The 23375-nt window shown below is 50.4% G+C and overlaps 1 protein-coding gene across 3 annotated transcripts in view; it reads right to left on the bottom strand.

Annotated features, from left to right (window-relative positions):
- KMT5B (lysine methyltransferase 5B) overlaps nucleotides 1-15044 on the bottom strand; it is a 57521-nt gene extending 42477 nt beyond the window's left edge. Inside the window, exon 1 of one of the 3 annotated variants that reach the window (XM_053899367.1) lies at nucleotides 14788-15044. The gene's annotated coding sequence lies outside the window, so the exon portion shown is untranslated. Of the gene's footprint in view, nucleotides 1-14505; nucleotides 14628-14787 lie in introns of those variants that run through there. The other 2 variants (XM_053899365.1, XM_053899366.1) reach the window with 2 other exon arrangements.
- Between the last annotated feature and the right edge of the window lie 8331 nt (nucleotides 15045-23375).

Below are 23375 nucleotides of genomic sequence, written 5' to 3'. Positions count from 1 at the left end.
GGCACCTGGGTGGCTCAGTCTGTTAAGAGTCTGACTTCGGCTCAGGTCATGATCTCACGGTTCATGGGTTCGAGCCCCGCATTGGGCTCTGTGCCGTCAGCTCGGAGCCTGGAGCCTGGTTCAGATTCTGTGACTCCCTCTCTCTGCCCCTTCCCCGCTCATGCTCTGTCTCCCCCCATCCCCTCTCTCAAAAATAAATAAATGTTAATAAAATTTTTTTTAAAAGACCTGCACTCCAAGAGGACAATATTTAAAGACTTACAGTTGTATTTAAAGAGGAAACTTTTTAGGGGCACCTGGCTGGCTCAGCTGGTGGAGTACATGACTTGATCTCGGGGTGGTGGTTCGAGGCCCACGGTGTGTGTAGAGATTACTCAAAAATAAAAAGTGTTTACAGTGCCTGCGTGGTCAGTTGGTGAAGTGTCTGACTCTTGGTTTCAGCTCAGGTCATGATCTCAGCTTCCCGAGTTCGAGCCCCGCATTGGGCTCTGTGCTGACAGCGTGGAGCCTGCTTGGGAGTCTCTCTCTCTGCTCCACCCCCCTGCCCCCACTCACGTTGTCTCTGTCTCTCTCAAAAATAAATAAAAATAAAAAAGAATTTGCAAATAAGTTTATAAAGAAAAACAAGAGGAAACTTCCTATGATAATACCACTAAGGTAAGAGGCACACCACACATTTCAAATCACCAACAGCATTCCCTATCTTTGGGGGAATGAGATGAACATAAAAAAATTTACCCTCCAAATGTTTACAGCAAATCTATTTATAATTGGAAAAAAAAAAAAAAAAAACCCAACCAAACAAAAAACCCAATACTTAAAAAATTTTCAAAGCGAAGCAGAGTTGTTTCACAGAAAATGTGCTTGCTTCACATCAAGTGCCTGCACTGTTCCAGCAGTGACAGAGCATCAACAAACGTCAATGTCCTTCTCTCCTTTCACTGTCCCTTTATGGGCACACAAGGGGTTATAGACTGTTGAGTGACTTCTGACTTAACTGCTCATGCTCAATTTGAAAACTCTGTTCCAATCCTTTCCTACTTGAATGTCTTAAACACAAACCAGAATTTTAAAAACTGTCAGTAAAATGAAAACAATGACTCTGAATAAATCAAGAATTTTAATATAATTCCTGTGACACCATCAGGAATTTTCTAACCAGGTGAGCCTGGGTGACTCAGTCGGTTGAGCATCTGACTCTTGATTTTGGCTCAGGTCACGATCTCAGTTCGTGAGATCAGTCCCCAAGTCGGGCTCTGTGCTGGCAGCATGGAGCTTGCTTGGGATCCTCTGTCTCCCTCTCTCTCTGCCCCTGCCACACTCATTCATGGTCCGTCTCTCTCTCTCTCTGTCTCTCTCTCTGAAAATAAACAAACATTAAAAAAAAAAAAGAGGGGCGCCTGGGTGGCTCAGTCGGTTAAGCGTCCAACTTCGGCTCAGGTCACGATCTCACGGTCCGTCAGTTCGAGCCCCGCGTCGGGCTCTGTGCTGACTGCTCAGAGCCTGGAGCCTTTTTCAGATTCTGTGTCTCCCTCTCTCTCTGACCCTCCCCCGTTCATGCTCGCTCTCTGTCTCAAAATTAAATAAATGTTAAAAAAAATTTTTTTTTTTTAAATTCTCTAACCAGACTACATGTTGAACTTGTCTCAGGCAGTTTATCTTACAGAAATTATCCAACGGCAAAGAAACAAGTCCCATGTGGTTGAGAAGGTAGCACACATTTTTAAGGTTTATCTTTATTATTTATTTTGAAAGAGAAAGAGTGCTAGCAGGGGAGAGGGGCAGAAGAGAGAGGGAGAGAGAATCTTAATCTTAAGCAGGCTCCATGCTCAGTGTGGAGTCTGATGTGGGGCTCAATCCCACAATTGTGAGATCATGACCCAAGCTGAAATCAAGAGTCTGACGCTTAATCAACTGAGCTGCCCAAGCACCCCTGCACACATTTTTAAAAAGCAGGATTAAAAAAAAAAAAAAAAAGCCTGCCGGAGAACTTTTCAAAAACTTTACTGAGAAAAAAACAGAGCAAACAATTTTCAAGTGATTCAGCTACAATATCCTAAGAAAACAATCCGAAACACCAAATAGCTAACAGAATTATCTCCGGAGAATGAGATCACAAGCAATTTTTTTGTTACGCGGTATATCTTTCACAAGGTTCAACTTCTCAAAATGAGCATGTATTACTTTTATAATAAAAATTTGGCACAGAGATATTAAAAGGAAAATAAGACAGACATCACAAAAATCCTTCTGCATCATTTTTATGTATGTCGTCAAAGCCAATTTCTAAAACCTTAATTATGGCAATTCAAACATCAGGGAAGTCTAACACGTCACTGAAATACTTCCACGAGTTTCTGACGCCTCTGCTTAAAGACCGTGATACTCAAGCACCACAGTCGCAGCCTCCCTAGAGCTTTATTGTTAAAATAAGCACAAGGAAGACAAACACAAAAGCATAAAAATGAAAGAAAGCACTGTCCAGAGAGAAAACAACCCCCCCACAAAGAACAAAAATGCCCCCCCCCACCCCCCCCCGGGGCCAGCAGTGAATGCACAGGCTAGGGTCAGTGCAACCCACCAGTGAAGTACAAATCCAATTTCCCTTCTGGGGCCTCACATGTCCAACCTCTGTGCAATAGCAGAAACACAAGTAGTATCTGGAAATTGTTAGGAACTACCAGTAACACGACTTACCTTGCTGATCCCCAAAAAGTCCTGCATGGTGCGGCCCTGCCCCTCTCCCCGCGCTCCAGCCAGACCTCCAGACACAGCCCGGGGCCTCATCCCGCTAGCGTGCTAGGCGTGTACACGGGCTCTGTACCTGGGATGCGGTCAAGCTGCCCATCAGTCCCCCCACCCCCCAGTCCTCCGTCCCACAGGCTGCCTTCTTAGAAGCTTTCTCTTTCAACTGTCCTCGCTTCTTCGTGTAATTACTTGGCGACACCTGGCTTTCCCATTGCAGCGGATGCTAGCTAAGGTGCACTCTGGGATCACCGGAACCTAGCACAAGACTCAACAAAGCACAGGTCCGTTCCTATCACATCTCCCTTTTTAGGCTCAAACCTAACTGCTACATACAGGCCAACTGGTGATTAGTACTTTCTTTTGAATCTAAAGTTACAAAAGGACTCCACAACGATATATCAAAGAATTGCAAATCTGTCTTTATCAAATTATGCCAAATCCATCTGTAATCAATAGATATCCAAGGTCCCACGGAATTCTAAAATAATAATTCATACTATCAGGCCAATATAAGAAGCCCCCCCCCCCCCCCCCGCAAAGCTATCAGAATCACGTGTGATCAATATCCCACGTTACAATACGCTAAGCCTAGAATACATTTTGACAAGACAGTTAAGCACTCGAGAAAACTATCGTGAATTTATGATCAGACTTGTAACCTTACAACTTGCTCTTATAAATACTGTCAGAAGTGTCATTTGCGAGGTCAGATGACTAAGTATCATTTCTTCTTCTTCCCCGGGTTTTGTAGAGTCAAAGCGATCAAGCGTTTTGCTTCAGCCAACTTAACAGCATCCCCAGGCAGCCTCAGGTGGTAAAGCCCCTTCTGATGCGGCAAGAGATGGCACCAGACTGGGAGCAATTTCCCACAATGCATCGTAATGCTCCCCCCACCCCCTTTCAGGATAAAACGATGGCCAGAGACAGGATCATGAATCATGCTGAAATGGCAGTGCTAACTGCTACAAAGGAGACTATAGTAGGCTGGAAAACGGTCCCCAAAGATATCGGGTCCTAATCTGGAGCCTGTGAATGTTTATAAAGCAAAGGTTCTTTGGAGAGGCGGTTAAGTTACGGGTTCTGAAACGAAACAGGTTATCTGAGTGGGCTCTAAATGCTATCACAAGCGACCCTACAAGAGGGCAGCAGAGGGAGATTTGACAGGAGAGGCAAGGACGTACAAGCTAGGGGAGGCAAGGAACAGACTTCTGTCCCACAGCCTCCAGGGGGAGCCATACCACGCCTTGATTTTGGCCCTGTGAAACCGCGGGCGAACTTCTGGCCTCCCCAGCGGAGAATACATTTCTGCTGTCTTAACACACCAGATTTGTGGCAGTTTGTTACAGCAGCCACAAGAAACTAATACAGAGACCATGACAAAGTAAACCAAAGGAAAAATGCTTTACAGTTACCAGACCCCCAAAACACATAAAATTGCAACGTATCACAGGAAAAACTTATAAACACCTTTAAAAAGTTGTTTTAAATATACTTTTAAAAACGGTTATTATGGGGCACCTGGGTGACTCAGTCGATTAGGCGCCCAACTTCGGCTCAGGTCATGATCTCGCGGTTCGTGGGATTGAGCCCCGCGTCGGGCTCTGTGCTGACAGCTCAGAACCTGGAGCCTGTTTCGTGTTCTGTGTCTCCCTCTGTCTCTGACCCTCCCCCATTTATGCTCTGTCTCTCTCTGTCTCAAAAATAAATAAACGTTAAAAAAAAGTTTTTAAATAAAAAAATAACAACGGTTATCTCCCCCCTTCAACTGCCATTATAAATTCATGGCTACAGAGAGAGAGAGATACAGATTTTGAAGATAAAGCTAGCATCTCAGTCACACGTTTTGCTGAGGCACTGTGCTTTAACCCCAGATAACCAAGACCTTCCGTAGAAGTGTTACGATTGAACACTTGTTTATATTTATGTAAACATTTTACAATAAAAACGAAAGTTAAAACCCAGAGAGGAGATTTTTCATTTAGCAGAACATCTGAAACCGCAAACCATGCGCTGCTGGTAAGTCCACGAGCAGACATCACAACACTTAAAGCCGCTCATTCGGCCACTGATCTGCAGCGGAGTGTGTAACCGACCCGCCTCTAATGGTTGTCGTGTGAAACGTACTGATTCATCAGTCTTTACTTCTCCACATCCGATACGGATCACAACAAAGGATTCGTGTCTCCAGTTGTCTCAGTAGCATTTTCAAAATAAAGGTGTCAGCTGATGCGGTTGTCGGGAGAAATTCCACAGAAACAAAACAAAACCACCTGCTTCCCCATCTGTCCACATCTGGCCCATCTGCTTACCTAGTAGAGCCTATAAATAAAATCAAGGATGCTTCCTTTGTTACTCTTCCCTGAGACCCAAACAGCATTTTACTTTTCTATAAACAGATGCCACCTAGTGTCAAAAGTCTGTAAGTACAGCCAATAATTCCTCAGAAGATAGGGGGTAAATAGAACAAAGAACAATCAATCCATTCTCACAGGGCAAAGACAAGGGTGACGAAAAACTTCCAAAAGGTGACTCTTGGGCCAGGTCTTAAAGGCCAAGACTAAGTCTGCAAGGGGCAGAGCACAGAGGGTTCAGGATGCGGCTCTCGATGGATGTGGGTCAATGCACCTAGGTTCCGCTCCGGCCCCATTCATTACCCTCCAGCAGTACAGCCACGGACAGGTCATTCAACCTCACAAACGCCTCATGAGTACGATGAAAATAGGGCCTACTTCCCTGGTGTGGCACAGGATTTAACAAGCAGAAATTGCTAGTAAAATAAAGATCTCCAACTGTCCCCTCTTTTCAGGCAACAAACACGGAAACAGAGGGTCAGACAGGTTGCTGCATTGTTCACAAAACTTAAAACAATCAAGCAAATGGGGCACCTGGGTGGCTCAGTCGGTTAAACATCTGACTCTTGGTTTCGGCCCAGGTCATGATCTCACGGTTTGGGAGTTTGAGCCCCGCGCCGGGCTCCGTGCTAACAGCACTGGGCCTGCTTGGTATTCTGTCAACTAAATAGACTTAAAAAAAAAAAAAAAAAAAAAAAAGAAGCAGAAATCTGCCCTCCATTCCTTATCCTAGAGTTATGACTCTCTCAAGAAAAATATCGTATCACCATACCCATTAAAAGAAATACAAATTTTCAAGAGAATAAAAAAAATACCAGATTTATGCTACAGAACAGAGACCAGCCTTGCATGTCGTACTGCTCCCGAAGAGAAGGAATGTGACTCTGGCAACAATGTATGATTACAAATCATACCAAACTACACCTTCACACGTCAACAACCAGAGGGACTACAGATTTTGTTACAGTGGAATCCCGCTTGATGTGTTTCTGGTGAAACATTTTTTCCTTACTGTAACTCCACTTTCTTTTTCAAGATTTTAAGTAATCTCTACCCCGACGTGGGGCTTGAACTCACAACCCCGAAATGAAGAAGTCAAGTGCTCCTCCGACTCGGCCAGCCAGGCACCCCGCTGTAAGTCCACTTTAAAAAAAATAAATAATACTTCCTTCACTTATTACCATTTAATTCTCACATCCTGTGAAATAGGAACTTCTTTTATTTTTTTTGGTTACACACAGGAAAGGTTGCAGAATTTGTTCAACTGTACTCCGTGAAGTATCCTAGTGGCAAAATGCACGTGACTGGAGGCAGAGAGGAAATTAAATCAACGAGAGCAGTGGACAGCGGAGGAAAAGCTCTGGTGTTTCACGCGGAAGGTTGGCAAGACTTGGTAACAAATCAGACACAGGTGGTGAGGACCAGAAAGGAATTTGGGACGGGTCAGAAGTCTCCAGCTGGGGAGACTGCAAGACTGCCATTAACTGAATTAGGGACTAAAGACGGAACAGGTTTATAGGAAAGATGAGAAAGCTTAAATGTGCTAAATTTGAGAAGGGGGTCACCATCCAAGTGAAGTGCTCATAAGACACCGTAATTCAGGAGAAAAGTGGGGGCCGTTAAGACGGTAACGTCAACAAAAGGACTTTACAGGTTCCCAAGCATTTCAACATTCTCTCAATTCAAAGAATCACAGAACTTCAGAGCTTTTTGCCTTGGACTGAAAGAAACAGGCTCAGGGGATAAATTCCCTGCCCAAAGTAATTCACTTCTGACAAGATAATATGCTACCAATACATGAAACCAAAGGGAAAAAAAACTTGAGTTTTACCATGGGCCTCCCTTTTAAATGGAAGGAAAGGAAGAGGGAAGAGAGAAGAAATACAACGGGCAAGAGGCACACACTGGGAGAGAGACGGGGGTCTTGCAAAGCAGCACCCGCTTAGTTTGGGGATAAGTGCAGTGAGGGGCCTGGCACATCGTCCAACACACAGCTAAGTAAACGTCTGCTCAAGACACGAGTGAAGAAAAGAACGCGGCAGGGGTGGCCTGGCAGGCCCCGCCACGACAGAGAGCCCTCTCGGCCCTCTTCTCCAGGCACCACTTTCACGAGATTGCTCTTACCAGCATCGGAGAACTGTGCTGGCACCTGTAGGCCCATGTCACTTACGCCCGCCACAGCCCCTTTCCACGTGCTTGTTAACACTGAATAAAAACATTACGTTCTCCAACGTGCACTCTACATACAGTTAAAGTATGAAACACGCACAATGATTTGCACAACACCCCCGCTATCATCCCCATTTTACAAACGAGAGCAGGCTCTAGAGAATCAGAACCAAGTGAAGCCAAGGCTGGGTTACGAGCCCGTACGCTCTCGACACTATGAAGGAAGCGGTACAATCCTGATGCAGACAAAATCTTAAACATACTCGGCCCCGTACTTGAAGAGTAAGAACCTAGAACGAAAGACGCACGGTTCCTAATTTCATGGAGCTCAGAGGATAGTGTGGAAAGAGAAACAACCCAGTAAGTATGAAACCACAAATTCCAGGAAGAGCCTTAAAGGGAACAAATAGGATGTTGGCAAAGAGAATAATATGAGAACAGACTTGACATTGGATGATCAGGGAAAATAAAGAGCACATATACAGAAAAAAAATCACCCTTCTTTTTTTTTGGGGGGGGGGGTCAAAAACACTCCTGGCACCTATTTACATGTAAGCACCAAATATTTTCTGAGGCAACTGGCTTTGTCTAAATCCTCTTGGACCCTGAGTGAGGTTTGTTTTTCTCTTTTGAAGGGCAGAGAGGTCTCCATATGGCCTCTCTAGCCCCAGACTCCACTGGTTCACTAGCTGAAGGATCAGGCCCCCCTTTACTCCTCAGTGGGGAGAACTTCATCTTCCTAAGAGTAGGTTGGTTTTCTTGCTAAAAATACATATCGCTCCACGTCATGCAATATCATAAGCATTTCCTTGAAAATAAAAATACTCCTCAGAGATCATTACACTGTATCAGTTACTGCACCCTTGTTTTACAAATCAGACAGACAAAATGAATCATTCTGCAGACGTAGAATCCACCATTTATCAAGAACCTACTGGGAGCCATCGGGCGGGCACTGTTCGTGGTGCTGGAATACTGGTTGTGTCCGTGGAACGCTAGAGGGCGCATGTGAGCTTCAGCTTTTAGGAACATCGGCGTGGTTAACAGGGTGGGAGACCGTGCAAATCCAAAGGGAAGCCCGTGAAAATTGGGTATCTGAAGAAGAGGGCAGAAAGGTGCAGTAGCGGAAAGAGGAATGACCCTTGCCTGAAGGGGCCTTCTGCCTGGGAGGCAATCCCAATGCCATCAAGGGAATTCTGCTGGGCAGGAGTTCTGATAAAGACGCTCAAGTTAAAACACAGGTGCCTGTTTCATCCTAACACATGACAGGGTTCACCTGCATGGCAATCCTTTGAGGCAGGTGAGGCGGATACTGACCCTACAAATGAGATGGCTGAAGCTCAGAGACCAAGTTGCTTTCCTGAAGTCAAAGTGCTATTTGATGGTAAGGCTGGGTCTAAAACCCTAGTGTTTGAACTGAGTCTGGGGTTTACTCCAATACTTGAGCCACATGTGCATCACCCATAAACAAAGAGGCTTATCACTGGGGAAGGCTCCCCTACGTCTGTTTACTTTTTCTTCTGTGTACTATTATAACAGAAAACAAACACATCTTGTAGAGATGCAACTTACAAATAGGAGCCGTGCAGAAGTAGAAGCCATCAAGCTTTTGGAGCCACTGATAAGCTCTAGTCTCTCAATTCTAGAACCCAACTGACTGTAAACTACAGATCAATTCAATAACATTTCAGGAAAAAAAAGGGGAAAAACTACATAGGATATAGAGATGAACTATGTCTTACCAATTAGAGATATAAGAAAACAATTTTTTTTAGGTAGACTTCATGCCCAGCATGGGTTCCACCCTGAGATCAAGACCCGAGCTGAGGTCAAGAGCCGGACACTCAACCGACTGAGCCACCCAGGTGCTCGAGAGATGTCAAAATATTAAAATAGCTCTTAGAAGTTAAGAAAATAGGATAGCAATTAAATGTAAAAGATAAAATGTAATTTGGAATTGTAAGTGATCTCGAGATTAAAGTTCAGTTGACAAAGCTGAGGCTTGGCCCAGTGTCTTATATAAGTAATGACAGAGCAGACTGAAACATAGGTACTGGTTCTTACTCCAATGGTCCTTCATCCAGCTCCAGAATTATATGTAATGTAGCCATAATTGCACACAACGCTAGAAGACTGTGTAGTGTCTGAGTTTGTCTCTCACACACATCCCACAGCCCAAAATCTGGCTGGCACCGGCGGGAGCCAGAGGCAGTAAGTGGCCAAACTGGTTCTAGGAACCCTTTAGCATGATGGATGCAGAACTGTGAAGCAAGCCATAACTCAGAGCAAAACATAATTTAGAGCATCAATGACTACAGAAACTGGTGACTTTTTTTCCTCCTCTTGTGAGAATGTTTTAGAATGCAAATGGTTCCTGGTTCCATCACCAACTATATAAAAATAATATATCCACTCTAACTCACTGCCTCCAAGCAATATGGGTGTCAAAAGTTGTTTTAAGCTAACGTTAGACATTAATGCAGCTTTACAAAAATAAGGTTAGGAGTCTTTTCTGTATGGATGGATTCTCCCCATGGCATTCCTTTAAAACAGTAAAAATCAGGGCACCTGGGTGGCTCAGTCAGTTAAATGTCTGACTCTTGGTTTTGGCTCATGTCACGATCTCAGAGTTTGTGAGTCGAGCCTCCATTGGGCTCTGTGCTGTGAGCACAGAGCCTGCTTGGGAATTCTCTTTGTCTGTCTGTCTGTCTCTCTGCCCCTCCCCCACTCATGTAAGCACATGCAGTCACTCTCAAAATAAACTTAAAAAAAATTAAAATACAGTAAAACCTTGGTTTGCAAGCATAATCCGTTCAGGAAACACGCTTGTAGTCCAAAGCACTTGTGTATCAAAGCGAATTTCAAGAACCATTGGCTCAGTTGGGATCATGTGACATCTGGCATCACATACTACTCGTACTGCAAGACACTGCTCATTTATCAAGTTGAAATTTATTAGAAATGTTTGCTTGTCTTGCAGAACACTTCCAGAACAAGTTACTCGCAATCCAAGGTTTTACTAAAATCCTGTAATGCAGTTAAATGAAGGTATATGTTATTAAAATTTGGGAATATGTCTGTTGATCAAAATAGATTTGTAAGTGATAAGTACTTTCTTCCATTTGACTCGGAAAAGAGAAACTCAGATCACGTTAATAAATATAGGGTTAGATATTGGTCAGGAATGACCTTTCCTCTCAGCCAAGACTTCTATATTCTAGGAAACACCAAATTTGGGGGGAAAAAAGGGACTGCAATAAATAACTAAAGTAAAAACAGATCTGTAGAATCTGGGGTGTGGGGTGGGAGGGGGGACGATGTAGAGTTGGTAGGAAGATTTTAAAGAAAGGTGTTAAACTTTCCCTCATTAAAAATCCTTTAGGGGCACCTGGGTGGCTCAGTTGGTTAAGCGTTCAACTCTTGATTTGGGCTCAGGTAGTGACCTCATTCATGGTTTGTGGGACCAAGCCCCGTGTCAGGCTCTTCACTAACAGTGCGGAGCCTGCTTGGAATTCTCTTTCTCGCCCTCTCTGCCCCTCCCCCACTCTCACACACAGGCACACTGACTCACTCCGAAAACAAATACACATAAAAACAAAAATCCCGGGCACCTGGGCAGCTCAGTTGGTTAAGCATCCGACTTTGGCTAAAGTCATGATCTCACTGTTCATGGGTTCAAGACCCATGTCAGGCTCTGTGCTGATAGCTCAGAACCTGGAGCCTACTTCGGATTCTGTGTGTGTGTGTCTCTCTCTCTGCCCCTCCCCAGCGCCACGCGCACACTTTCTCTCTCAAAAATAAATAAAACGTTAAAAAAAATTTTTTTTTAAATCTTTTAGACAGGGGCACCTGGCTGGCTCAGTCAGTAGAGCTTCCCACTCTTGATCTGGGAGCCTTAAGTTTAAGGTCCACATTGGGTGTAGAGATCACTTAAATAAATTTAAAAGTCTTTTTTGTTGTCGTTTTATTTATTTTTGAGAGAGAGAGAGAGAGAGAGAGAGAGAGAGAGAGAGACAGGGTACGAATGGAAGAGGGGCTGAGAGAGAGGGAGACACAGAATCTGAAGCAGGCTCCAGGCTCTGAGCCATCAGCACAGAGCCCAATGCGGGGCTTGAACCCACAAAACGTGAGATCATGACCTGAGCCGAGGTCAGATGCTTAACTGATTGAGCCACCCAGGCGCCTCCACTTAAATTAAAAAAAAAAAAAAAAAAATCTTTCTTAAGGAAAACCCTTTAGACAATGCCCTAGGGTACTCACTCCCTACTGTTTGCTAGGACCCCTTCCTTGTACAGCTCGTTCAATGGAACTCAGGCATTAATTAAAACTTCAAGGCTTAAGTCACATTTCAAAATTAAGAGCTCCAAATATAAAGTTGTTTTATGAGTTCAAAGTTGGCAGTCTACCCAAGAAATTACTTTTCAAATCACTGTGTTCTAATGCGTAGAACACCCTAATGATTGCAATTTAAAGTGCATTAGCTAGTTTTAACTTTATCTTGTAATAATGTGGGCTTGTGCTTCTTACAGCAATTAAAACCATTTCCTACATCAAGACAGGCCAGTAAAATAAGCTTTCCCCCCCAAAATAAAAACTAAAAATCAGACTGAAAAATTAAGTTACATCCTATAAAGAAAATGTCTTTCTATCGCATATAGCTGGATCTGAAATAAAACTACCCCAAGCAGGTAGTTACCCCAAACAGGGTAAATATACCCCGTTTATTCGGTGTATCTATGTGACCAACACTGTGCCAGAGGGGAGCAAAGACACACGGTCCGCTGCATGGAAAACTCAAAAATTGCCGTGTCCTAGGGCTAACGTAGAACACGGTCCTGTAAATGTTGCTCCATGGAGAAGGATTTTGGTGAGCGGAGAGAAAATAAAGCTCACGTATGGTAGGCAAGAATGTAAAAGAACGTAATCCACACGGTTTATCCAAAAGAATTTGCTCATAAGCCACAGGAAGGCCACTCCTGTGGACAGGGGAGCTGTTCACAGGCTACACAGGTCTTTGCAACACAAATGGGCCACATTCTCACATTATCTTATGTGGAGAAAAATCAGATTCAACCCCAGATTTGTATGACCCAAGGGGAAAATGACACGCCAGCATCCCCCACCCACAGAACACTATATGCTTGGACACGCAACCAACCCGTGACCGCTTCTCCACATCATGCTCTGCCCTACCCCCCAACCCTCCTCCACCTCCCCCCAGGATACCCCACTGGTATCTGGTTCAAGTACGGAAAGCAGTTCAGTGGGTCTGAGAAGACAGGTGAACATACCGGTAAGAGAGAACTTAGAAATGACTTTTGAAAGAATCTGGTTTCGAAGTTCACGGGTACAAAATTGAGTCCTCCACTCATCTTCTCTTGAAGACTAAGTATCCACAATACTCCTTTCACTCTCAAACTAAGTTGCTTTGTGAACGACAACGTTTTCAAACAACATCAGAACTGACACCTTTCAAAAACTAAATACAAGCTACAAACCTCAGTAACTTGGAGACTAATAAATTCACTTTCATCAAATGCCTCCCCCAGGCAGAGGAAATAAATAAAGACCCCACAAGTTCACAAGAAAGCTGAAGGGACAGGCAAGTAACCAAATACAATACCAAGTAACAATTGCTCAGGGAGCTCAGAGGAAGTGTGCGGCCTCCGGAGCCGGCCGTCCCTGGTCCCTGCACCGTCCAGGGACGTAAGCAGGTCCCTCCGGCAGGTAACACTCTCACTGGGCCTTTCTGAAGGATGGGGGCCCGGGGGGGAGGGGGCTAGGAAGGCCGGGCAGGATGTGACCAAGAGATGCCAGGCATGGGAAGCTCGTGGCGCTAGGGCCTCGGAAAGGGAGAGCAGAATGTAGCATGTTTAGAGACTAAAAATTGGAAAATGGGCCTGAGTTGCCCCACATGCTGGGATGAAAGCGTTTGTGGACTTTACTCTTGGAACACACGGCGGCGTCCCGACAGCGACGGGGACACAGCTACGCTGCAAGTGGCTAAACGTTCCGCTACAAGATAAACGTGTACCTACAGCAAGCAACTCTTTAGCTACGTTTTCCAACACGTACGAGTTGCCGGCGGTTATTTCCCGCAAAAATGCTCCCCCCACTCTGGGCCCTTTTCGAAGTATTTACGCTTTCACTATGAATCTTCAAAAGTTACAGGCGTGTTCTCCATAGCAGAGACTTGAGGGAAAAGTCTCGGCTGGCAACTGCTTCCACTGATGATCCCACGCAGCCGTCTTCGGACCTGGAAGCCCACGTTTAACTGTACTCTCGCACAGCTGAAAGCAGCTCAAGTCCAAAAAAGTCCCGACGAACAATCACAGTCACGACCGACCAACTCATCTGCCGCTACTCTCTACACGAGACCTCGCCGCGGGACTCCGTGTCACCTGGCGAGTTCCTAAACACCACCTTCAAAGAACACACGTCCACCTCCCTAGTAAATCCTAGCTTCCCCCCTCGACGGATCGGAAGTGACAGCTCCAGAGCGGGGTCAGAGGAGCCCAAAGAGCGAGCGAGCGAGAGTATCTCTCCGGGTCCAACGTGCTTCCACACCATTCCCGCAAGCTGGGTCCCGCTGTCACCTTGAAAACACGTCCCCCCCCCCCCTCCCCGCCCCTCGCAGGTGGGAGCGACGCCGATACCCATCACCTGTGGGTGTGCAGAAGGACAACCGACACTCTGCGAGGACGGCCGGGGCCCGAGGGGGCCCGAGGCCGGCGCCGCTGTCGGCGGAGGAACGGGGAGGGGTGGGGGACGCGCCCCGGAGGCGCCCTGAAACGAGGCTCGAGCCCAAACAAAAACAAGCCGAAGTGGAGCGCGGCAGAGGTAGCAGATTGGGCGAGCCCGATCACGGCTGCCCATTGGAGAACAGGGAAAACAGAGTCCCCCAATCGCGAGCGGCGGGGCTGCTCCCCTCGTGCGGCCGCGGGCCGCCCCGGCGCTGCCCGGCCCCGCGCTGCCCGGCGGCCGCTACCGCTCCCTTCCGGCGGCGGCGCCCACTGCAGGGCCCGCGCCCCCGCCCGCCGCCGCCGCCACCCGGCCGCCCAGCCGCCGCCGCCGCCGCGCCCCTCCCCCGGCCGCCCCCCCCCCCACCCCCGCGCCCCGGCCCCCCGGCCCCCGCCCGGCCCGGCGCCCCCGCTCCCGCCGGCCCGCCCCCAGCCCGCCGCCGTCGCCGCCGCCCGGCGCCCCCGCACGCCCGCGCCGCGCCTGCCCCCCCGCTCACCGCCGGGCGCTGCCCGCTCCTCCTCGGGGCGCGTCGCGGCCCCGCGGCCCGGCCGCCGCGCTGGGGGGGATCCGCGCTGCCGGGCGGCACTTTCCCGGCCCCCCAGAAAATTAATCACCAAAATATAATTCCCGAGAAAAATGGAGAGTAAAATCCAAGATGGCGGCGCCTGCCGCCGCAGCACCGTCCGCTCCATCCGCTGCCGGGAAATAAGTCCCAGCCGCGGCCGGAGCCCCCCGCCCCCACCGCGCCGCGCCCCCGCGTCCCCGCGCCCGGCCTCACCTCGCCTCTCGCGCGGCCGCGGCGCCCCAGAGGCCGCCTCCGCCGGGGGTCCGCGTCCCGGGTCCTGGCGCCGCGCGCGCCGCCGCCGGTGTCCGGGCGCCTTCACCTCATAGCCCCGGAGCCTCGCCTCTCGCGCCGCAGACGCGTCGCCGCCCCCGGTGAGCCGTCCGGACGCCGCCCGGGAACGGTGGAAGGACACGAAAAGGAGTGCCCTCGGCCGGGCGGAGGGACACCACGCCGCCTCGCGCCACCCCTGCCGCCTCTGTTGCTTTTACGGGCCTCGCGGAGGGGGGGGGGGGGGAGGCGGAGAAACACGGGCAGGAAACGAGTTCCTCGCTGGGTGCTCCCGGCGGCGGAGGGACAAAAAGCGAATTTTGAGGGAGCCCAGCCGAGTCGTCCCCTCGCTTCGCCCGCGGCGGAGGGATCCGCGCTGAGGATCGGCAGGGATCCCTCCGCCCCTCGCTGCCCTTTAAATCGCGGCTGGAGGCGGCGTCGCCGCGCGCCCCTCGGGCGCCACCCCGGCTCCGCGCCGCGTCGCGCGCTCTCGTCCCCTGCGAGGCCTGTGCGCCTGGTCCCCCGTGCGGGCCCTCCGCGCCGCTGCACCCGCCGGGGAACAGCTCCTGAGCCCGGGCGGGGGGCAGCGCCGAGGGACGGGCGGACGGGTGGGCGGGCTCGCTCCTCGCCCCCCGGGGTGCCGGTGGCGCCGAGGGGAGGTGGCCCCACGCAAGGCGAGCTTCTTTGTTGTGAGAGTGGGTGTCGTCGGAGGCGGATACACCCTTAATGACCGCATGGGGAGCCTGAGCATCCCCACGCGTAGTGTGGGAGGGAGCGTGCACTCACCAGGCCGCTGGCTCCCCGGCGTCAGCAGGCCGGCCGTGTCTTGAGCACCTACTGTGTGCCTGCCCGGCTCGCCGTGAAACCGGGCCGCCGCCGCTTCCCTCCCCGCCGAAGGTGCGGCCCCCCGCCCCCCTCCCCGGGACCTCAGGCAGGTGCGCAGGATGCCGAGGCTCTGGCACACTCCAGGTGCCGCGCCGCGGTTAGAGGTCGAAGCACCGCCCTTCGGGCCCCGCAGCCTGAAAATAGTGGCTACAGAATTACAGTAACGAGAGTGGCACGTATACGGCCTTTACTGCCCAGTGGGCACCTCGCTCGGGGCTTTGATGCCCCGTCTCGCGGACTCTCCACCGCAACCCCCAGGAGGTGGGGACTGGGGCGGTTCTCGCTGACGCTGGAAACTAAGGCGCAGCGGGTAGGCGACCCCGAAGACAGCTAGTCCGGGCGTGAGCCGGAGCCCTTCTCCGGTACTCCGGTGAAGAATGTGGACCTCAAGAAGGCCATTGGCCACGCAGGGGGCAAACGCACGGAGGGGGTGCCTGAAGGTGTCCCCCTGGGCGGCGGAGACCCGAAGGGTGGGTTGGGGTGTGTTAGGGAAAGGGGGCGATTAGGAATCGTGGGGCCAACAAGTTCAAAGGCTTGGCGGGGAGGGGAGAGGCGGGAAGAGGCTCTGGCCTCTGGAACTGAGGGAAGCCCAGCCTAGCTCCTACAGGGACAGGTTGGCAGGGCAGGTGGATAGACGGATCCCAGGAAGAGCCCCGTGTCTGCCTTGGTTTCCCCTGCACCCCCAGAGCCTGGTGCAGAAGAGGCACACCATAACAGATGATTCAGTGGATGGCCCCGAGGGCTGTGGGCCAACTAACACAGGTGCTTACGTCATTTTCCCTCCTTGACCTTGAGTGGTAGACACCATGCTTATTATTCCTTCCACAGATGGGAAACTGAGGCACAGTGATTTACCAAGAGCCTGTGTGTAACAGGCAGAGGCAGGTCTAGATGTTCAAAACCAAAGCTCCTCCCACTGCCAGCACCTTCCTGCCCCACTTCCCCCTCCGGAGGCCAACTGGGCTTTGGGGGGGGGGGGGGCGGGGTGGCCGAGAGTGTGGGCAGAGTCTCACCACCCCTCAAGTAAAGCAGACCCGGGCACATAGCCCGGATTCTACTGGATCAGAATTCACCTTGCCATGGTCCCCTCTGCAGACACAGCTAACAAACGATGACTTGGGTTTTGTTGTTAGTTTCCGATTTGTCATTAAACTTTCTTTCTGAGATTTTCATAGTGCTTGCTTCCAAATACTCAAGTTACATTCCAGAAACACTGAGATTGCCTTGGCCACCCCTCCCCCACCGGATGCCCACAGGAGGCGTGTACACCAGGGAAAGGGTGGACCATCTGCCTGCAATGGGCAGCCGCAGCCCCGTGTGGGTCTTGGTGCCCAGGCCCCAAGTCCAACCATGCCTGAGCAGCTCTAAACAACCCTGAACACAAGTGTCCTCCCCACGCCAAGCTTCCAGAGTTCACCCCAACACAGACCCCCGGGACTGACGCTCAAACCCCCACCCCTATAAAGCCCCCCGGACCCCCAAGATGCTGGCACCTCCATTTATTCATGGCCCAGGGCCAGGCCAAGTGTTCTGGGCAGTGACTTGCAAAGGAGCAGGCCAGGCTCACAGCCTGGCAGGAGAGCTGGGTGGGTAGACCCAAGCACAGCGTCCTCTCAGGCTCCCTAGTTCTGGATGCATCCCTCCCTCCATCCCTTCCACCCCCACCCCCGCATTGCTGGCTGCTCTCCCAGCCTCAGGGGTGGCTCGGGGGTGGGCCAGAGTTCTTGGCACAGCTTAGATGGGGCTCAGGACCTTGATGAAGCCATGATAAAGGGAGGCCAGGGCTAAGCTGGGCAGAGGGCACAGCCTGGGGCAGTCCTCCTGGGGGGAGACTGGAAATTTGACTTCCCTACAGTGAGCATGGCCAGCTGGAGACCTCCTGCTGCCAGCTGGCAGGGGAGGGGTGGACGGGGGACAGGAAGTCGTGTGGCCAGACACCTGCCCAGCCCCCATGTGATAGGAGGCACTGGCATTTACACCGCGAAGCCTCTGGATGCCCCAGAGTGGAAGTGCTAAGCCACAGAGGCAGGGGGGCCCCCACCAGGCCTGGACAGATGGAAAGATATTAACAACTCCAAAGAAAGACTGAGTTGGCGGAAGGGGCCCGGCCAGCCCCGGAAGCTCCGGGAGTGCCGGCCCAGCCCCGAGCTGACCTGGGAGTGGCACCCTTGCCAGGGCACTGGCTGAGGCCACAGAGCCTGTTCCGGTCCTCCCAGCAGGGCCCCGGGGCACTCCAGAGACCCGGTCTGGTCCCACCAACCCTGCATCACTCTCCAGTTTCCCCTCTTCGAATGCCGGGTTCACCCAGCGACTGGCTGGCAGGGATTTGCTTAGTGGAATCTTGTGTCCGCAGGGAGGGCCTGCAGGTCAGGCTGACCCCAGAATTCCAGGCTGGGTGGCGGTGGCTTCTTGTAAATTGATGTGTTGACTTTTGAGCTCTGCATATGAGTCTCACCAGTCCCCCACCCCTACCCAGAAGACAGGTCTGTCCTGATGAGAGCAGGTGTCCAAGACCAGCAGGAGAAGGACAGGGAGCATACCCAGGACCATCCTGGTGACCCCGTTGGATGGCTGCTGGCTCCCCGGCCAGCTGCCTAAGCACCACTAGGCCCCCTGCCCCATCCCTGCCTTCCACCTGCCCTCACACCGCTCACCCCTCCTTTGCCAGATGAGGAGACGGAGCCTCTGAAAGACCAGGTGACCTGCCCACGGCCACATAGTCAACAGCAACAAGACTTTACGGCAGCTTCGACCAGGGGCACAGGTCTGACCTGGATTTGAACCCCAGCTCTGCAGCTTACCAGCCATGTGATTTGGGGCAAACGATGCAGCCGGTCTACACCCCATCCCTTCACCTGTGAAACGTGCCGGTCCTTGGTCTGCCCAGATCTCACTCGTATCTTTAAAATCGTCCATACGCTGGGGCGCCTGGGTGGCCCAGTCGGTTAACCGTCTGACTTCAGCTCAGGTCATGACCTCGCGGCCCGTGGGTTCGAGCCCCGCGTCGGGCTCGACAGCTCAGAGCCTGGAGACTGTTTCAGATTCTGTGTCTCCCTTTCTCTCTGCCCCTCCCCCACTTGCACTCTATCTCCCTCTGCCTCAAAAATAAATAAACATTAAAAAAATTGTTTTAATTAAATCATCCACATACTTCACACCCAAATTCTGCTCTCCAGCCTGGCCGCCGCCTCTGAACTCCTGACTCCACCGCTTAGGTGTTTAACGGGCATTTCACGTATAGCTTGGCTAAAACTGAACACACGCAGCCACGCACGCGCACGCCGGCACCTGGGTGTCCTGGGATTCATGTCCACCTGGGACACTCAGGCCCCAGGTACAGCCTTGGGCCCCTGAGGGATGGTGCTCTTTCGGGTCCCCGCCTCCAACAAAAAGATCGACTGTGACGACCCCTGTCCTCACACATGCTTAGAAGAAAACAGAAAGGGGCAATGGGCGGCTGAAAATCTGGCGTCCTCAAGGTCAGGAGAGCATAATCTTACTATTCTTTTAATAATTTCAAATGTATAGGAAGTTTCTGAAGATAGCAACAAAGAATTATTTTTCCTGAACTGTCTATAAGTCGCTACCCAGATGCTCCGCGCCCTCAGAGCACATTAGGGTGTATTTCCTTCCAACTGAGATATCCTCCTACAAAACCAGACCACGGTGATCAAAGTCAAGAGGCTACATCGATAGGTTGCTGCCGTTCAATCTTCGGATCACATTCAGATCTTCCCAATGGCAATAATAATGTCCTTTATAGCAAGGGGACTCATCCAGGATCTGAGTTCCCACGGTTGTCAAATCTCTTCAACTTCCTTCTGGAACATTCCACACTTCTTTCTGTAACCTGCATGCCTTTGGCACTCCTGAAGGTTACGGGCCAGTTATTTTGTAGCTTGTCCTTCAGTTTAGGTTTCTCAGATGGTTCCTTATGGTTTGGTTAAGGTCAGGTGTCCTGGGTGGGAATGATGCAGGAGGGAGGCTGTGTTCTCATTGCGTCCCATCAGGTGGTGGAGGGTTTCCATTTGCCCGGTAGCTGATGACGTCCGCTCCGGTCACCTGATGAAGGGATAGCTGTCAAGCTTCCCCACTGGAGAGTCACTTGTTTTCCGTTTGAACTAAGTAAGGATTCTGTGGAGAGGTACTTTAAGGGGATGCAAAGATTCTGTTCCTCATCAAACTTCCAACGTGTTAATATGTATCGGTATAGACTTATGGGTTCCTGTTTTTTTCAATAGGTTGTAATCTGTTCCCCCTCTCCCTTTCTGTCTTCCTCCTCTCTTCAAATATTTTTGTGGCATCTTAATTTATAGGCGCCCGAAACTGATAACAGCACAAACGCCAATCAACAAAAGAATGGGGACAAACTGTGGTCTATCCATGTGATGAAAACCTACTGAGAAATAATAGTGAATGAGTTACAACACGGATGAATTTCAAAAAACATTTATGTTGAGGTAATAGAAGCCAGAAACCATAGAGTAGATATTGATGTCAAATACGTGGGGTCCCAGAAAACAACAACAACAAAAACAAATCTATGGGGATAGAAATCTGAAGAGTCATTTGCCTCTGGGCAGGTGGGAGAAACTTCCGGTGTGATGGAAACATTCTATATCCAGGGTGCTTTGGTGGCTCAGTTGGTTAAGCGTCTGACTTCGGCTCAAGTCATGATCTTGCAGTTTGTGAATTTGAGTCCCACGTCGGGCTCTGTGCGGGCAGCTCAGAGCCTGGAGCCTGTTTCAGATTCTGTGTCTCCCTCTCTCTCGGCCCCTCCCCTGCTCCCTCACGCTCTCTCTCTCTCTGTCTTTCTTTCTCCAAAATAAATGAACGTTTAAAACAATTTGTTTTAATTAAAAAACAAAATTCTATATCCAAGGGTGGTTACCTGGGAAGGAAGACTGTGAAATCTCTCAAGCTGGATGTCTAAATTCTGTACAAATTACTCCATGTAAATTATACTCTCAAAAAAGAGGGGGTGGGGGGGTACGGCTGGGTGGGTCAGTCGGTTAAGCGTCCGACTTCAGTTCAGGTCACAATCTCGCGGTCCGTGAGTTCGAGCCCCGCGTCGGGCTCTGGGCTGATGGCTCAGAGCCTGGAGCCTGCTTCCGATTCTGTGTCTCCTTCTCTCTCTGCCCCTCCCCCGTTCATGCTCTGTCTCTCTCTCTGTCTCAAAAATAAATAAACGTTAAAAAAAATTTAAAAAAGAAAAGCTGGGGGTTAAGTGACGGGGGGCGGGGAAACTGCTCCTGCTCCTAAGAGACTTGATGGAAGCTTCCACCACCCGGTGAGCTTCCCCGCCGCAGGCCCTCGGGCGTCTCCCGGCTGCTGTCTGGCCTAGACTGGACTCGAAGCCTCCAGCCAATTTTCAGTTGCCCTTGGCTTTCCTGGCCAGGGTATTGTATCCTGCGTGAGGCATCAGGGTTTTCTCTATTTCATCGCCCTTAATTCCCTCATCATTCCTCACAGATACGCTTTGGGCTATTGGCTTTTCCCTCGGTAAATTCCTAGGGCGGGTGTTTTCGGAATCAAAAGTAGAGATGATTTTCCTCTAGAGCACTCTGGGTGGCCAGGCAGAGAAGGGGAATGGGGCCGAGGCCCCGGGCATTCAGAGTGGAGACCCTGGCTTCAGAGTTAGGGGCCCCTTGGAGGTTCGAGAAAGCCTTAGGGTAGAGAAGGGAGCTAGCTCACCAAGGGGGAAAGAAGGGGCTTTGACTCTCTCACTGTGAGATCATTTTTTTTTTTTTAATTTTTCTTCTTTAGCAATCGCTACATCTAACGTGGGTCTCGAACTCATGACTCTGAGATCGAGAGTCACATGCTCTTTCGACTGAGTCAGCCAGGCGTCCCTGTGAGATCATTCTTGGTCTTTAATCAAAGAGTAAAAGGGAGGCCCCTGGGTGGCTCAGTCAGTTCAGTGTCTGACTCTTGACTTCAGCTCAGGTCATGATCTCATGGTTTGCGAGATCGAGCCCCATGTCAGCGCAGAGCCTGCTTGGGATTTTCTCTCTCCCTTACTCTGCTCCTCCCTTGCTTGTGCGCGCTCTCTCTCTCTCTCAAAATAAATAAATAAACCCCCCCCCAAAAAAAGAAAGAAATGTGACAAGTCCCCAGTGAGCTAACTGAAAGAATAAGCGACAAAGAGAATCTTTCTTTGTCCCCTCAATCCACAAGCATAAAATCTACTCCCCAGCCCCCAGGCGTTGCCCCCGGAGGTGCCCAGGCCTTGGCAAGGACCCTCAGGAGACAGAACCTTCTGTGACCCAGACTAGAGCTCAGTTTGGGGCGTGAGTTGGCCTGAGCCAGCTGGGGGAACCAGCAAGAACTTTCTGGAGAGAAGGAGGTCTCTAGGGGAAGGCCAAGTGAACATGCTGATACATCCAGCGGGTGTGGGGCAAATGCGCCCCAGGGTGTTACACGCAGTGGCTCGGCAGGCCGGGCACAGGTTCCACCCACACTCCTAGCGCCACCCTCGGCAGCCGCGGCCACACTCTGGTCCAGGTCCCTGGCCTCCTGCATCTGTGGCTGTGGAGGTAGAACTGGTTGTACGGGATCTCGATCCAGCCTGATCCCAGGCACAGACTCTTCGTAGGGTAGACCTCTTTCCGCCAAGCAAAGGAGAATCTTTCGATCTGGAAAGGGCTCGGCTCAGAGGGAGGTGACTGTCTTCCTCATTTGTATTCGTTTCCTGTGGCTTGAAACAACAGAAAATTATTCTCTCACAGTCTGCAGGCCAGAAGTCCAAAATCAAGGTGTGGGCAGGGTGCTCCCTCTGGGAGCCCTAGGAGAGGATCCTTCCTGTCTCTTCCAGCTGCTGGGGGCTCCTTGCCTCTTGGCTGCGTGCCTCCAGCCTCTGCCTCTGTCTCTGCACGGCTCCTCCCCCATGTGTCTCTCTGTGTCAAATCCCCCTTACCTCTCTTTTATGGCAGTTGTCATTGGATTTAGGGCCCACCGAGAGCATCCAGAATGATCTATCTCCCCTGGAGAGCCTTAATTAAAATTATATCTGCAAAGATGCTTTTTCCAAATGAAGTCACGTTTGCAGTGACACAGACATATCTTTTGCGGGGGAGGGGGCGCCAGTCAACAAAACTCCATCATTATCTTTTCTGATGCCTGCATTGTCCCCAATTGGGCCGATGGGAACCAATTCACACTGGCTTTGGCCCCATTTTATACGCCTCTGTTGTTCTTTGAGCCTCTGCCCCAGGAGCAGTCATTTCTTCAAGGAGCAGCCAAGCTCTGGGTCCCAGGCACGCCCAGGGCCACGGAGCTGCTCCCTGGCCCTCTCGATGGACCCAGCCACAGACCACGCATGTCTGTGTATGCGTCTGTACATAAATACGACATACATTGGCATATACGTAATCTGCACACACATTGACATCTATATTTCTTTACCTAAAAATGTATAAATGCAGATTTCAATCTAATTCCAATACAGAACTATAGGTTCATTTTCATTTTTCTCCCTTTCCGTGTTTGTGACTCCCTTCACCAACAGTTAGGATCCGTGACTACTGTCTTTGTCTGAGCTGCTAAAATACAATACCACAGGCTAGGAGGCTTAAACAACAGACATTTATAAACAACATCTATTTCTCACGATTCTAGAAGCTGGGAAATCCAAATCAAGGTGCGAGCAG

This window comes from Panthera pardus, unplaced genomic scaffold (assembly GCF_024362965.1).
Source record: "Panthera pardus isolate Hobbes unplaced genomic scaffold, ASM2436296v1 HiC_scaffold_12, whole genome shotgun sequence".
NCBI classification, from domain to species: domain Eukaryota; kingdom Metazoa; phylum Chordata; class Mammalia; order Carnivora; family Felidae; genus Panthera; species Panthera pardus.
This window is presented reverse-complemented; position numbering and strand designations above follow the sequence as displayed.